The sequence below is a fragment of the Thalassophryne amazonica genome, chromosome 10 (assembly GCF_902500255.1).
Source record: "Thalassophryne amazonica chromosome 10, fThaAma1.1, whole genome shotgun sequence".
NCBI lineage: Eukaryota > Metazoa > Chordata > Actinopteri > Batrachoidiformes > Batrachoididae > Thalassophryne > Thalassophryne amazonica.
Window position 1 is genome coordinate 116,616,964 of NC_047112.1, and position 17,528 is coordinate 116,634,491.

The 17,528-nt window shown below is 42.7% G+C and overlaps 1 protein-coding gene across 1 annotated transcript in view; it reads right to left on the reverse strand.

Annotated features, from left to right (window-relative positions):
* The window catches only part of szt2 (SZT2 subunit of KICSTOR complex), a 701,839-nt gene that overhangs the window by 469,307 nt on the left and 215,004 nt on the right, over positions 1–17,528 (reverse strand).

Sequence of the window (17,528 nt, forward strand, 5' to 3'; positions counted from 1 at the left end):
ACACACACACACACACACACACACACACACACACACACACACACACACACACACACACACACACACACACACACACACACACACACACACACACACACACACACACACACACACACACACACACACACACACACACACACACACACACAGAATTATGCAAAAATCCACTTTAAAACATGTATATAACAGTTTTCTCCTTTTCTTTTGGTCCATTCAAAGACAAGTGATCTTTTAATTACTACTGGTTATCCAGACATACACTTGGAGCAGACACATTCTCACTACGCATCTGTGATCTTTGGCAACCTCCAAAGGGGGTCCCGGACCCCAGGTTGGGAACCAAAGCTCCAGACAGTGACCTGCACCACTCAGACAGGAGCTCAATTGGCCGTTACAAAGAAGCAGCACACCGGCTCATCAAAACCAGACTTGGGACGTGGGACTGGAAGAAAACTGTGAGAAAGTACCTCAGACTTTGTTTCACTTGGAGCGGGTGCTTCAATCAGCACAACCGTGTTTTAGCTAATACCTCTTGATGTGTTTTATCTTATAACACGATGGCTGTGTGCTGTCATATATTGGGGCGCCACCAGATGATACACCACAAACTGTCTTGCCAACTGAAATTGTGTGATGGTGAAGCTGTCAAACAAAGTGAGATCATGCTTCAGCAATGCTTTGATATTATCAAGACCAAACATGGTGCCCAAGCTTGTGAATGAACAGAGACGTCACAAATAATTCAGTGCAATATGACATCTAGACTTCTACAAGAATAAAAAAAATGTCTTCACTGTTTAAATGTTGGTGGCAAAAACAGAACTCTCATGTTTCATAATGCTGTGACCGGAACCAAATCTGACACATGGCAACTTATCAACACTGACCAAAACGATGGAGTCGCCTCTTTGGATTTTATGGAAGACCTACAAAAAAGAAAAAGAAAAGAAAAAAGCTGGCACACTGGCTCTTCAGACCAAGTCTCACAATTCTCCCTACTACATACAAAGGTGAAGAGAAGAAATGAAGAGAGAGAGACAGAGAGAGAGAGAGAGAAAAAAAATCAATCCAGAATGCATTGCAATCTCAACATCAGCTCCCAAATGTCAGCCAAATTTCTAGATCCACATTACTTGATAGTGCAGCAGATAAGTGAAACAATCATACAAATGGTGATAAAAGCATCAAATTTGGCAGAAATACTCCTCTTTTGGAAAAAAAACAAACAAAAAAAAACACTTGGTCACTTGACTTTTCAATCGGTGGTCAGGTAGGGATCAATTGAAGAATTACACAGAGGTCAAAATTAAAAGATGCTCCAATCATATTGAAAAATATTCACATGATTTGCCTGATCATAAAGATTCCAAAAAGGAATAGTTTGGACTATCTGTGACTGAATTCTATGGAGTTACAGGATAAAAACAGCAAGAATGGTGACAAAGGTCAGTTTCATCTTGTACAGGGGTCAAAAGTTAAAGTTGCTCCAATTTTGGTAAAAAAAAAAAAGTGATGCAAATTATTGGTTGAGCTAATAGGATCAATAAATTGAATAGTTCTGACAGTGTTGAATGTTTGGTCTCCAAAGTAAAGGTCAAACAATGTCTACATCTATTGGATTCTATGACACGTGACATATGTTACCCCGTAACGTGATAAGTAAGGATGATACATGGTTCAAACTATTCCTTTTTAAAACCATGTTAACTCAACTCTGAATTTGCATCACTTTTTACCAAAATTGGAGCAACTTTAACTTTTGACCCCTGTACAAACCGACACCGACCTTTGTTACCATTCTTGCTGTATTTATCCCATAACTCCATAGAATTCAGTTACAGACCATCCAAACTATATCTTTTTGGAATCTTTATGATCAGGCAAGTAATGTGGCATAGGTTTCAATATGATTGGATCATCTTTTAATTTTGACCTCTGTGTAATTCTTCAATTGACCTCTACCTGAACACCAACTGAAAATTCAAGTGGCCAATCAGTTTTTTTCAAAAGCGGATTGTCTGAGGACTATTTCTGCCGAATTTGATGCTTTTATCACCATTTGCAGGATTCCGCTCTAAATATTCTCTTATCTGCTGCTCTATGACATCCACATTTTACGCGTATTTTTGCATGCGTCTACGAGAAAGCCAAGAAAGCTCATCTGATTTTGAAAGAGTGTGACATAGCTACAGTAAATACAAATGGCCTGCTGTCTGATGGCCTCCTGGTGCGCAGGGGCTGCAGACAGGGGTGTCCCCTTTCCCCTTTATTCTTTGTATTGTTTCCTGAAGCTTTGACCGAGGTCATCAGAACCAACCCTCACCTATCTGGAATTAGGGTGGGTGAAGAAAACCACATTATTTTTTTAATCAAACTTATTACACACCTGTTCGCCTTCAGAGAACGTTCCCTATACCTTCAACCTTTGTTATAACTGTTATATACACAAGGGTACATTTATCCACTTGTTCTGGTCATGTGACCACATCCAGATTTTCTAGAAGGTAGTTCACTCTGTAATTCAGGTCACTGGTAAACAGTTCTTGTTGACTCCTTCTTTCAGTCTACTTAACCACGCTCCAGATCATTTCTTGGATACAGATACCAAATTCTTATTGAGTATTCTTTTGTTTTTGGCTAAACAATGTATTTTGCTGAGGCGAACGTCCAAGTTCCTACAGTCGACATGTGGATATCACAGATTTCTGCTCTTATTCCTCTCGAGAAATTGACTCATGACCTTCATCACAAATCAACATTTTGAGGGATCTGGGAACCACTGCAATCTTCCTTAAGGAAGGAATAATTCATCATCTATCTCGGGAAGATGAGGACTGTTTGCTCATTTATTCCGTGTGTATACTTTTAGCTCACCTGTCACCGGTCATCTTTTTATTTTATTAATTTTATATATAGAGAGACATTTGTAGTGCAGCGCTCAACGTTAGTTTGGGTGGGATTTATATTTTTTGTATGCTTCATTGTCTGTCTAGTTTCCCATACTGTTCAATGGTTGTTGTTAATGTGCTTATAAACCAAAAAAAAAAAAAAAAATCAATAAAAAGAGTATTAAAAAAGTTTACAAGACAGTAGTGAGACCAGCTATGTTGTACGGCTTAGAGAACGTGGCACTAACAAAAAGACAGGAGGCGGAACTGAAGATGTTCGATTCTCTTTGGGAGTGATGAGAACGGACAGGATTAGGAATGAACATATCAGAGGGACCAAACAAAGTCAGAGGTGAGACTGAGATGGTTTGGACATGTACAGAGGAGGGACCCAGGGTATATAGGGAGAAGGATGCTGAGAGTGGAAGAAGGAAAAAGGAAGATACAGAGGACCGGGTGAGATGGAATCAACTGACCTGCTGTGGTTACCCCCAGTGGGAACAGCCGAAAGAAGAAGACAGAGAGACAGACGGACGGACGGAAGCAAAGCCTCCGCAATAACCGATGGTCATATTTTTGATGGCCTCAGGTCAAAATCACTTGCAAGCAGAAAAAAATTACTTGATTTCTGTTATTCCAGAAATGTAAGTTGGGTGAGGTGAAAAAATTTGAAACTGTCGGACTGTGAGCATCAACGCTGTGGAGCGTGTCAGAGGGGTGACCACTCTCACAGGTGGGGTCCGGGGGGCCTCCTCTGGGAAATTGTTTGGTAAATGGAGGTACCAAATGCTGCATTTTTTAATCACAATGATGAACAGAACAAAGAATATCTGAAATTTGCTCACAAAATATTTAGCATTTTGTATATTTACACAGAGTGAAGGTTGTGTTAGCAGGACAAAAGTATTTCATTACAACAACTTTTCATTCATGACATGGAAGTCAAGTCACAGTGAGGACACAATTATACAAAATCTGAAAATGCACAAAATGCATGTAAACTGATTGAACAATATTCAATTTAACTTATTAGAACTGATGTTCAATAGTCGATTAAATCTAATGAGGTTCTAGATGATATGAGGTAAAATGATGAATTTTAAAATTGCATGCCAGTCCTGCTTTATCGTGTATCAGTGACAGGGTTTTCTATATATAAGCAATATGATTATCAAATATTAATGTCTTTACTTTGATTATTAATGTCTTCACTTTGATGTACTGTCTTTGATCTTCTCTGTGATTCTGTTCTCTTTTTTCATATTTACAGATATGCATGTGTGAGAGTTCATGTACCATTACTCTTTTAATTAATCACTTATTGTTAAAGCAATCATCAGAATCAGAATCAGAAGTTTATTGCCATTGCCAATGAACAGGATTCACAGACGAGGAACTTGTTTCGGTATAATGGTGGAACATTAAGAAGAGAGCAATATAAAATGCTAAGATAAAATATAAAATATGTGCCAAAATAAGATAAAATATAAGATAAAAAATGAAATATGAAAGGCTGTGTGCAACAGAAAAACAGAAAAAAACATAACAGTGCAGTGGGAGGAGTGCAATTAAAAACCAAAGTACATTGTCTAAAGTGACCCGTGATAAAATGATAAAGTGACAGAGTTAAGGTGACTGAGTTATGAGGAGTTCATGAGTCTAACGGCAGAGGGGAAGAAACTGTTCTTATGGCGGGAGGTTCTGGTCCGGATGGACCGTAGCCTCCTGCCCGAGGGGAGTGGTTTGAACAGACTGTGTGCAGGGTGAGAAGGGTCAGCTGTGATCCGACCTGCTCGGCCCAGAGTCCTGGAGACGTGCAGGTCGTGGAGAGATGGAAGGCTACAGCCGATCACCTTCTCAGCAGAGGCCACAATGCGCTGCAGTCTGTGTCTGTCCCTGGCTGTGGCCCCGGCGTACCACACCGTGATGGAGGAGCAGAGGATGGACTCGATGACGGCCGTGTAGAACTGCACCATCAGCTGGACAGGCAGCTTGGCCTTCTTCAGCTGCTGCAGGAAGTACATCCTCTGCTGGGCCTTCTTGATGAGGGAGCTGATGGTTGACTCCCACTTGAGGTCCTGGGTGATGGTGGTGCCGAGGAAGCGGTGACAGTCCACAGTGGTGATGGGGCTGTTGGTGAGGGTGAGGGAGGGCGGGGGGGCTGTGGCTTTCCTGAAGTCCACGATCATCTCCACTGTTTTCTGGGCGTTGAGCTCCAAGTTGTTGCTCCTGCACCAGGTCACCAGCCGGTCCACCTCCCTCCTGTAGGCAGACTCATCCCCATCCGAAATGAGTCCGATGAGGGTGGTGTCATCCGCAAACTTGATGAGCTTTACAGAGTCGTGGCTGGAGGTGCAGCAATTAGTGTACAGGGAGAAGAGCAGAGGGGAAAGGACACAGCCCTGTGGAGATCGTGTGCTGAGAGCCAGAGTGTTCGAGAAATTCTTTCCCAGCCTTACACGCTGACTCCGGTCCGTCAGGAAGTCTGTGATCCACCTGCAGGTGGAGTCGGGCACGTGGAGCAGAGAAAGCTTGTCCTGGAGCAAAGCTGGAAGGATGGTGTTGAATGCAGAGCTGAAGTCCACAAACAGGATCCTAGCGTAGGTTCCTGGGGAGTCCAGGTGCTGCAGGATGGAGTACAGGGCCAGGTTTATGGCGTCATCTACAGACCTGTTGGCTCTGTAGGCAAACTGCAGGGGGTCCAGGAGGGGGTCGGTGATGGACTTCAGGTGGGATAAAACCAGGCGTTCGAAGGGGACTGGAACTATGATGGAGGACTTGAAACAGACTGGAACATGGCATGGCTCCAGACACAGTCTGGGCCTGGGGCCTTACGTGGATTCAGCCTTTTGAAACATCTTCTCATGTCTTCCTCTTGGACTGAGAGGGCAACGGGGGGAGGGCAGTGGTGAGAGGGGGGAGGTCCAGAGTGTCCAGTTGTGTGGGGGGTGGGGAGGTGTGAGTCCTTGTCTTCAAAACGTGAATAGAAGACGTTCAGGTGGTTGGCCAGCTTCAGGTCGTCAATAGAACGAGGTGCTTTGGGCTTGTAGTTGGTAATCTCTTTCAAACCCCTCCACACAGAGGCCGAGTCGTTGGCAGAGAACCTTTGCTGCAGATGTGAACTGTACATGGATTTAGCCTTTGCCACCTCCTTGCTAAATCTGTACTTTGCACCTCTATAGCTGTCTCTGTCTCCTCTGAAAGCCACCTCTTTCTGCTGACGGAGCTGCCGGAGTTTAGGTGTGAACCAGGGCTTGTCGTTGTTATATCTCACCCTGGTACGCTGTGGGATGATGCTGTCTTCACAAAAATGAATATATGATGTCACAGTGTCCGTGTAGTCTCAAACATATCCCAATCCGTAGTGTCCAAGCACGCACGTAGCTCCTCTACAGTGTCATTGCGCCACACTTTAGACGGACCTCACAACGGGTTTAGAGAGTTTTAGTCTCTGTCTGTATGCGGGGATCAAGTGGACCATCACGTGGTCTGAGAGTCCCAAAGCTGCACGGGCCACCGCGTGGTAGGCGCCGCTCACTGTCGTGTAACAATGATCTAACGTGCTCCCTGGAGAGAAATATCCCAGGTAGGGGCGTGCGAGTGCCCTTTGTCTGAGGCGCACGAGAGCTCCAGCTCGTTTTCCTCTCCGCCGGCGTCTCACTCTTTTGGCCAAAAAGTGAACCAGTTCAGCTGCAGGCACTAAAAGAACTGGCGTAATGTCCGTGGGTTGTTGAATGATCTGATGTTTAGAAGCTCCTCGCGGGTGTAGGAGCACGATGACACACGATTTACGCACAAAAACAGACAAAACAGGGAGCACCAGAATACCAGGGCACCTTCACGTGGCACCATCTTGGAAGGGATATACACCGAACTGTTCAAATAATCATTAAAACTGCTTACAACGGGAAAGTGAACAGATGATCTTTGGTTTAGTGAATGTGCAGACTGTTTTGCTAAAGGTATGTCTTGCTAATTGCAGATGTGCGTCTTTAATTAACGGGTCAGCCTTAAGGGAAGAGCGGTGTGACCGGCACACTGGTTCAGGGCTGAGTGTTGTTATGGGGAGGCTCGAAGACTGAAGGCTTAAAGCCTTTTCATATCGATGTGAGAGCAGACTCTGTGTCTTTTTCTTGTTTTGTGATATTGTCACCCCTATATGCTTGTATGTAACTGTATTTCAATAAATATGAGGCAGATGGGCGGGGCCCTTCAGAGCGGATGAGACAGTTGTTGGCGAGGGGTCACGCTCGTTTGCTCTCTCATGATCAGGAAAAGAAATTCAGTGCCACCTGTGTGATTATTTTCTGTGTTAACTGAGTTGTTCTTTTCAGGTCCAACTCTGAACAACTCTGACAATCAGTGAGAAGGAAACAGCTCAGACTGACCTAAACTGTTATTGAGCTAATATGACACCTGACCCACTTGGGGACCAAAGTCATCACTTGGATTTAACTGTTTCATTGTCATTTTAAGTCATTCACAGCCATTTCCAGGTTCCTGATCGTAAAATCAGGTCACAGTAAGTGAGTGGGTGACTGCCACGTCTACTGTCTGTCCTGTCGATGTGTGACCCTCTGTGTGTCCACAAAAACCCTCACGTAAAAACCCTGCCAGAGAGGAAGATGACTGCAACAACCCTATCCAGTGACATATCGACAGGGCAGTTAAAGTCACCCCACCACCAATGTCCCTCAGCCACCTGAAAAAGCTGAGGACTTTAGTGGACTGAGCGTAGAGAGGAGAAGCCTGCAGGTAACAATCGTTCGGATAAATGCCCCTTTCAACAAGCTGAGCAGAGAAACATTCCTCCAACAAACCACGACGGCTCTTTCATCCTGGACGCAAACAACACATTCCCATGGCCGACCTGTTCTCCCACAGCCAGGAGGACGTCCTCCACAGACACAGGTGGGTCTAGTACCACCCTCAGCCCGTGACGGAGAGAGAGGGATGCATCTACCCAGACGCCATCTGCGCCAAACCCACTTGCAAAATCACACAAAACCACACCTCAAACCTGTCCAACCAATAAAAACAACCAACAAACAAGCCAAACCACCAACACACAACATAAAAGTAACAAAACTACCAAAAAGTAAGGAAAACGCCACCTCACCTGAAATGTGTCACACACTCGTCTGCCAACACACACTCACACAGTCCCACTCCCGCATGCTTACCAGCGAAGAGAGAAGAGGAGAGAGACAGCAAGAGCGAGCCTGTGTGTGTGTGTCTGTTCACTCTGACACCACACAGAGATGAGCGGAGTGAGTGCACCAGCCAAAACGTGCTACAAAAATGTCGATGGCGTTTCTATGTTAATGCTTGGCACCCATGCCAGGTCAATTAGTAATACAGAGAAGAAAATAATGTGGGTGGATGCTCCTCTCAAGTTTGAAGCTCAAGGTCAAAATAGTTAAAATTAATTTGTGTTGTGTGTTGGGGGGTTTTGGCTGGACATTTTGGTGGTGTTTTCTTTTCTTTGCTCTCCAGGTGGTATGCAAACTGGTTTTTGTCTGTGGAGAAGGTGCTGGCAGAAGAGTCCTTCACCCTCATCAGCATTATTGGCTGCACTTGGTGGAGGATGTTCACGTGCAGGCCTAATGACTTGCAGCACCTGTGGATGATGCTCACGTGCAAACTTAAAGAGCTGAAGCAGATAATGAGATGGCGTTCTGCATTTAGGCCATGAGTGATTCGAGCAGAATTGCCGGGAACTCGACCTGTGACGTTCGTTTGTGAGACGCTGAGGACCGCGCAGGGTTGACACATTGTGCCTGTGAAGGAGGATGGGTGGAGGGACACATGCTGTCAGCACACATCAGAGGTGATGATTGTCTGAATAAGTGTTAACAGTAATTTGGTATTTTGTTACGCAGTATATTTGAACATTGATGAGAATTGGTGCAGCTCGCTTCTCACTGCCAGTGGCGTACGGAATGATGATCCTCCACCTGTTGTGAGAAGCTGCTCATTTATCATAAAGCTTAAATTCAGACCTGAATGTGTTGCTGATAGTGTGTGCCTCTGAAGGATATTTGTTGTAGCTCTTTTGACTTACCTCACCTTTTTCCATCCTTCACAGAGTCAGTTTGGCGTATCCACCTGGGGGGTGTTTGGCGGTGAGTCTGGGTCCAGCAGTGCGAGCTTTGATCCATTTGGGCGCTGGAGAGCGCGCTGTCCTTCACCTCGCCAGACAACCGCACATTTATGTTGTACACAAATTATTGCACAGGAGGGAAATAAAACTGTTTTGTTTTTGGAAACCGCTTTCTGGTTATTTAGCGCTGGGTCGGTCAGACGCTGGTCCGCTCCTCAACCCGCTGTCAGCACACAACAATTTGTTTGTCATAAAAATAAAAAAAAAAAATTTTTTATACAAAAACCTCCCAGGAAACATGTAAAACACAACCTAAGATTACATAACCTTTAATAATGTTACATAAACTGTTAATGTACATATCAATGTAAACTGTAAAATGTGCACATTTCAGAGAAAATAACTTTTTGGCAGATTTTCTGTTCTTAATCATTCTTACATTAACAAGGACTCACATGTACCTTAAAATGCTTCTCTATGAATTAGTCCAGTTTTAAATAACTAGATAATGATACTTTTATTGTCTAAAGAAAATGTTATTCTAACGATACTGGATCGACTGGTCTGCAGGGTTGAAAGGGTTTACAGAGTCACATGCACATGCAGAAGTGCACGCGAGATCTTTCTGAAGCAAGTTCATCTGGCTGTCTTGCATTTGATGCAGTAAGGTAGGCATCAATTTAGCCTGCAAAATGTACAGCAAAATTTTAAAAAATTTGGGTTTTGACCTTTGACATTTATGGCATTGAAAATTACCTTAATAGTAGAAATTGATATTAGCATCCACCCACATCTTTGTCTTAGGATGATTTCAACTTTGGACAAAAAAACAAGAAAGAAATTGAGTGACGTGCGTTAAATATCAACTGTCACAATTAATCAATAAGCCTACCCGAATCACCAATAAATCACAAACGTTACTGGATTTAATTCTAGCAATAAAGTAGACCGTATCTCTAAAACATACAATTTAATAACTGGAATGTCTGACCACAATCTTACATTAGTTGCACGTAAATTATCCCGATTTAGGACTAAAAATCAAATAGAGAAATAAAGGTAAAATATGTAGCTATTATTCCAAAAAGAAATTTAGAACCTTTGGAAAATGATCTTGGGCTGATTAACTGGGGTGGAAAAATTGTAGGACCCGATTGTGAAGAGGTGGCAAATCAAATAATAAGCACAAATCCAAGACATATTGTCTAAATACAGGAAGACAATACCAATAAAAATAAAAAGCAAAATACTCGTATACCCTGGTTAAATCAGACCTTGAGGCAAATGATGAAAGTAGAGATATGGCGTTAAAAATCTTTTTAAAATCAGGCCGGAATACAGATCACATAGTATTTAAAGGGATGAGGAACAAAGTAACATCAGAACTCAGGAAAGCTAAAGCGAATTTTTTTCTAAATAAAATAAAAGAAGCAAAAGGCAATAATAAAGCCTTATGGGAACCACTCAATAAATTGATGGGCAAAGATCATCAAAAATGTGAAATTACACAAACTAAATGTTGTATTGACATTTTTAATGATAAGTATTGCAAATAATTTTAACACATATTTTATCAATTCTATATAAGAAATTAGCCAAAAATTCACTCCAGTGTATCCCCAAAAAAGACTAATAACAGATAACCCAAAATTGAACCTATGCTTAACTAATGAATTTCAGGTAAAAAAAAAAATTGGTTTCTCTGACAAATTCAAAAAGCAAAGACATCTATGGAATAGACTCTATGCTCATTAAAAAAAATTATGAACATCTAATCAAACCACTGTCAAGAAAGATGACTTTAAGCTTGCTTTCAGCTTGTTTTCATCTTGGAATATAATACATGCCATGGGATTATTACACACGTGGTTGGAATAAACTGAACAGTGTTTGGTACTTTCCTGGAGTAAGTGAGGTCATATCGGACTTTTCCATTGCAGATGGAGAGGCCCACGGGATGAACTCAGTGGTGAAGACGATGGAATATGTCTAAGATGATTTTGAAATGACAAAGTAGGATTAAATGAACTATTATGTAATAACAGTAAGAGTTGATTAGAAAACGTATGTTACAAATAAGTAAAATGAATGATTATATGAGTTGTTTTCATGCAGTCAGAAGAAAGAGGAAAGTGTTGTTTTTCATAAAGGGTGCAGTTACAGAGAAAAGAGGAACTGAAAGAAGTTGTTTTTCATTGCAGTCAGGAGAAAGAGGAACTCAAGACAGTTGTTTTTAGTGGAGAGGCAGAGAAAAAAGAAGAAGTGATGATGTCGCAAGTGAGGCCAGAAGAGCTGATGATAAAAACAACTGAAAAATGATTAAGATGTAATAAGATATGAAATGAATAATAAGGAATGGAAATGTTTGTATATGATCATATAATTGTTTTATGTGAAAAAGAGTTGTAATGAGATGATTGATATAGATTAAATGTGATTGATGTGACATGATTTAGAAAGTATGAATTCTCGGAAAAAGTTGTGTTAGGCAGAAAACAGGAACTGAGTCACCTTAGTTACTGACAACCGGGACATCAGTTACCGGCAGCCAGGAAATGTCTCCAGATGGCTTCCAGTAAAAGAAAGGAGTAGGGAAGGGAGGTTTTGAGGTCACCATTATCCCTATGGTAACCAAGATCAACTCAGCAACAACGAGTTTCATATAAAAACTGCAAAACAACAGGAAACAGGGTTATTCTTCCAGGGAGAGGTGCTGTTGTCACTTCTCCGCTGCTACGAGGAGATCACAAGACTTGACCATCTTGTGAGCTGCGATTGGAATCGAGGAGCGAGAGGATTGGAGACATAAGAGATTATTTGAGAGAGTTTTCCAACTCCCACTCAGGCCGTCCAGTCATGGAGTAGCAGAGCATTGGAGAATAATCACTGACCTTAAGTCTGAGTGGGGAAGTTTCCAACGTTTTTCTCTTTCATGGAACATCACATCGTACCAGAATGGATTAGATCAACTTTTGGTTGATTGAAGAAGGAATAAACTCTTATGTGGATTTATTTCCTGAAGGATATAAACTCTTATGTGGATATATTTCCAGAAGGATTACAACATCACAAGGATCGTGGTCAGCTAACAACTAAAAGCTGATGAAGAGGAGACCAAGTTCATCTAACTGGGGACTTTAACATCAAAAAACCTCCTTCCCTCACTCCTAGAAAATTTGTTGAGTAGTTAATCCAGTCCAGTCAGAGTAAGATCAGACAGCATTATTGAATCAAAAACAAAAATCTCTGCCAATTATTATTCTGATTATATTGAATTACTGTTGTGAAATTATCATCATATAGCCGATTTTGATTATGTTGTCAGCACTTGCAAAACCTGCAATAAATTTCCAAGCATGCAGTTAAAGTGTTAAGGCTCGGACATTGGATTTATTGATTCTTCTTAAGGTGTAAAAGTTAAAAGTTTTTTGGGTGTACAACATCAAAAAGTGCTCTAAAAGGTTAGTCTGGTTTTTAACGAAATTAACGCATCATGGGGACTCGCTGTACGAGTCACTAAATTTAAAATCTAGCAACATTCCAAGAGCCCTGATCCATAAGAGGAGGAGCTGCCGTTAACGGGCGTGGCCGGCTCGTATCCTGGTTCCAGAAGGAGGCTATTCGACCGGGGGTGCGAGATCAGCGTCAGTGGGGTGGACGTCCGGATGGAGGCAGTGAAGGCGGCTAGACGAATCTCCTCGCACCAGCTTGAACAGCCTTTGTGTAGCCCGCCGGGTAATACCCGCGGAGACATGAAGGTCGGCCCCAGAGACGGAGAGCTGGTTTTATATATTTATATAATATAGCGGGATCTGAACGTGGCGCCCCGAACAGGGACCTGACGAAGTGTAGTCGGGGTCGAGGAAGAATCCTGGTCTTTTGCAAAAGGAGAGTCTTTGCCATTGGATAGTGGAAAACTCCTGAGTGGATTACAAGGGAAAACAGTGTTGTGAGAGTGTCGGCTGATGGCCTGATAGGTCCAGGTAACGGCTTGAAGCACGTTTGTTTTCCAGGAGGTGAAAATTTGGAGGCGACCACCAGAAGGACGGCGTAAAGACAACAGGAGTAAGCATCCCAGGGAGCTGGGATCAAGACGAGAAGCAGACGTGTCACCCGCTGGATCGTCTAAACTGGGACGAGAAGCAGACGTGTCACTGCTGGATCGTCTGAACTGGGACGAGAAGCAGACGTGTCACTGCTGGATCGTCTGGACTGGGACGAGAAGCAGACGGAGATAGCCTGCTGGATCGTCACGAAACGAGAGAAGGGAAGCAGACGAGGGAGCCTGCTGGATCGGATCGTCAAAAAAGAGAGCAGGTATGAGAGTATACCGTGCCAAAATGGTGCTCTACAAGAGAGCGTAGGATCATCAACCCGTGAGGTTCCTGAGGGGAGAAGCGGGGAAAGGAGTAGCCTGATTTGGAGTTAACCTCTGGAATTAGCACTGAATAGCCAAGTTAGTCTGTCACTCATCCCTGACTCAAGGCGCCAAGAGAGGCTTTGAGAGGCAGACAACTCGAGACGACAGGACCATAGCTGAAGTCAAGGAGACGGACAGTGGTGGATCGCGACAATTCAGCAACCGAGAGAATAAAGAGAAGATAATCATTACGAACAGTAAGGTTAGTTTAAAAACAAGCAGTAAAAATATGGCTGAAGAAGCGTCAGGGCCTGTAGCAACCCCTGGATCCGAACTAGACGGGGGAAAGAATGAATATTCAACCACACAAGTAGTATTGTATGGACAAGGATATGATTTTTGGGCAGAAAACAGTTCAAAATATGTCAGAGATCAAAGTGGAGAACTGATGAAGAAAGATATTCAAAGAAGCTATGTAGAAACTATACTCCAATTAGGGATATATTATCCAGGTCCGCATAAAGAGGGGCAGATCCTGGCCGTTTTGGAAAGCCACCAGTCCCAAAAGACAGACGGGGACAGAGATTGGCTTGAGTGGTGGTGCAAAATGCTCGAAGAAGGGCGGAGGAAAAGAGACAAATCAATCAATTAATCAATTTTTTATATAGCGCCAAATCACAACAAACAGTTGCCCCAAGGCGCTTTATATTGTAAGGCAAGGCCATACAATAATTATGTAAAACCCCAACGGTCAAACGACCCCCTGTGAGCAAGCACTTGCTACAGTGGGGAAGGAAAAACTCCCTTTTAACAGGAAGAAACCTCCAGCAGAACCAGGCTCAGGGAGGGGCAGTCTTCTGCTGGGACTGGTTGGGGCTGAGGGAGGAGAACAGGAAAAGACATGCTGTGGAGGGGAGCAGAGACGATCACTAATGATTAAATGCCGAGTGGTGCATACAGAGCAAAAGAGAAAGAAACAGTGCATCATGGGAAACCCCCACAGTCTACGTCTATAGCAGCATACGAAGGGATGGTCAGGGTCACCTGATCCCGCCCCAACTATAAGCTTTAGCAAAAAGGAAAGTTTTAAGCCTAATCTAAAAGTAGAGGAGGGTGTCTGTCTCCCTGATCTGAATTGGGAGCTGGTTCCACAGGAGAGGAGCCTGAAAGCTGAAGGCTCTGCCTCCCATTCTACTCTTACAAACCCTAGGAACTACAAGTAAGCCTGCAGTCTGAGAGCGAAGCGCTCTATTGGGGTGATATGGTACTACGAGGTCCCTAAGATAAGATGGGACCTGATTATCAAACCTTATAAGTAAGAAGAAGAATTTTAAATTCTATTCTAGAATTAACAGGAAGCCAATGAAGAGAGGCCAATATGGGTGAGATATGCTCTCTCCTTCTAGTCCCCGTCAGTACTCTAGCTGCAGCATTTGAATTAACTGAAGGCTTTTTAGGGAACTTTTAGGACAACCTGATAATAATAGAATTACAATAGTCCAGCCTAGAGGAAATAAATGCATGAATTAGTTTTTCAGCATCACTCTGAGACAAGACCTTTCTGATTTTAGAGATATTGCGTAAATGCAAAAAAGCAGTCCTACATATTTGTTTAATATGCGCTTTGAATGACATATCCTGATCAAAAATGACTCCAAGATTTCTCACAGTATTACTAGAGGTCAGGGTAATGCCATCCAGAGTAAGGATCTGGTTAGACACCATGTTTCTAAGATTTGTGGGCCAAGTACAATAACTTCAGTTTTATCTGAGTTTAAAAGCAGGAAATTAGAGGTCATCCATGTCTTTATGTCTGTAAGACAATCCTGCAGTTTAGCTAATTGGTGTGTGTCCTCTGGCTTCATGGATAGATAAAGCTGGGTATCATCTGCGTAACAATGAAAATTTAAGCAATACCGTCTAATAATACTGCCTAAGGGAAGCATGTATAAAGTGAATAAAATTGGTCCTAGCACAGAACCTTGTGGAACTCCATAATTAACTTTAGTCTGTGAAGAAGATTCCCCATTTACATGAACAAATTGTAATCTATTAGACAAATATGATTCAAACCACCGCAGCGCAGTGCCTTTAATACCTATGGCATGCTCTAATCTCTGTAATAAAATTTTATGGTCAACAGTATCAAAAGCAGCACTGAGGTCTAACAGAACAATCACAGAGATGAGTCCACTGTCCGAGGCCATAAGAAGATCATTTGTAACCTTCACTAATGCTGTTTCTGTACTATGATGAATTCTAAAACCTGACTGAAACTCTCAAATAGACCATTCCTCTGCAGATGATCAGTTAGCTGTTTTACAACTACCCTTTCAAGAATTTTGAGAGGAAAAGGAAGGTTGGAGATTGGCCTATAATTAGCTAAGATAGCTGGGTCAAGTGATGGCTTTTTAAGTAATGGTTAATTACTGCCACCTTAAAAGCCTGTGGTACATAGCCAACTAACAAAGATAGATTGATCATATTTAAGATCGAAGCATTAAATAATGGTAGGGCTTCCTTGAGCAGCCTGGTAGGAATGGGTCTAATAAACATGTTGATGGTTTTGGATGAAGTAACTAATGAAAATAACTCAGACAGAACAATCGGAGAGAAAGAGTCTAACCAAATACCGGCATCACTGAAAGCAGCCAAGATAACGAACGTCTTTGTGATGGTTATGAGTAATTTTTCTCTAATAGTTAAATTTTGTTAGCAAAGAAAGTCATGAAGTCATTACTAGTTAAAGTTAATGGAATTACTCAGCTCAATAGAGCTCTGACTCTTGTCAGCCTGGCTACCGTGCTGAAAAGAAACCTGGGGTTGTTCTTATTTTCTTCAATTAGTGATGAGTAGAAAGATGTCCTAGCTTACGGAGGGCTTTTTTATAGAGCAACGACTCTTTTTTCCAGGCTAAGTGAAGATCTTCTAAATTAGTGAGACGCCATTTCCTCTCCAACTTACAAGTCCTCCTTAATAAGTCCTGAGAAATGTTAGGACCCCCGTAGTAACAATGACAGCTGGGTTGTTGGAGTAAGTAGAGACGGTCCATGGTTGATGTTAAGGCAAATCAGCGTCCGTGTATGCCGAATTTAAGTCCATGGCAGAACGACTAAAGGGTAGGAAGAATGCTTAAGGAAAGACATCCTACAATGAAGATGAGAATGGAAGTCAGATCCTCAACACTGGAGATGAGAGCAAGATAGATTCCCAGACCGAACCCGACCAAAGTGATGAGGAAAACAAGCCAGAGGAAGTGAAGATGGAATTAACATCCCAGGGAGTAATTCTGGAGTAAATGGTCAAGAATATCAAAGCCCGGACCAGCTCACACAACTTTGACCCGGTGTGGCAAAAATTGCCCTTAGGAAGTGGTGAAGGAACAACCTCAACAGTAAAAAAACATACAGACGCCTGATTGAACAGGATAAAAGACGAAGAAGCCTTCAGGGAGTATCTGGACAGATATTCCGTCGGTCGCCGGAATGTGGGCCCAGAAGCTTGGGGCCGCTTAAATCTGAGAATGTGCAGCCGGACCGAGTTACCATAGTAAAGAGGAAGGGCCTCGCAGGAAATCTTTAGAAAATCTAAAGCAAAAACCCACCATGTATACAGTGAATCTGACTACATGGGAAGACTTGAACCCTATGCCGAAGGAACCAAAAAGATGGTGACCCAAGATGGAGGACGGCATATCATTATGTTGGCAGTCCTTGGGATATAGATGGAGATAGTCTCATTGTCTTCACAAATCCCAAACTGAAAATTGCCAACCGAAAATTCCGAGCAAAGCCTCAAGGAAAAGGCAGGCAAAGAGTACCAGAGGAGCTTAAGAACATAAGGGGAGAAATCTGGAGGGAAAATCGATGGTGATAACAAGCGCAACACGAAATGAATTATCATGCACTCATACATGTGCCTTTTGAAAGCTAACCAGGGATAGAAAATTCAATTGAATACACGGAGAAAATGTTGAAAAACTCTGGCAATAGCATCGATATGGGCCAAAGAACGCCAGCATCGCGAGGGTGATATTGTGTAGGACGGATTACGATCTGGATATATGACATGGGAAGAGGCAGAAAAGGTTGCCATGGCAGCCGTGAACCTACACATGCGTACCCCAGGAGTATGGGGATCACTGAGAGAAGATTGTGGTGGTCACTAGCAATGAGCA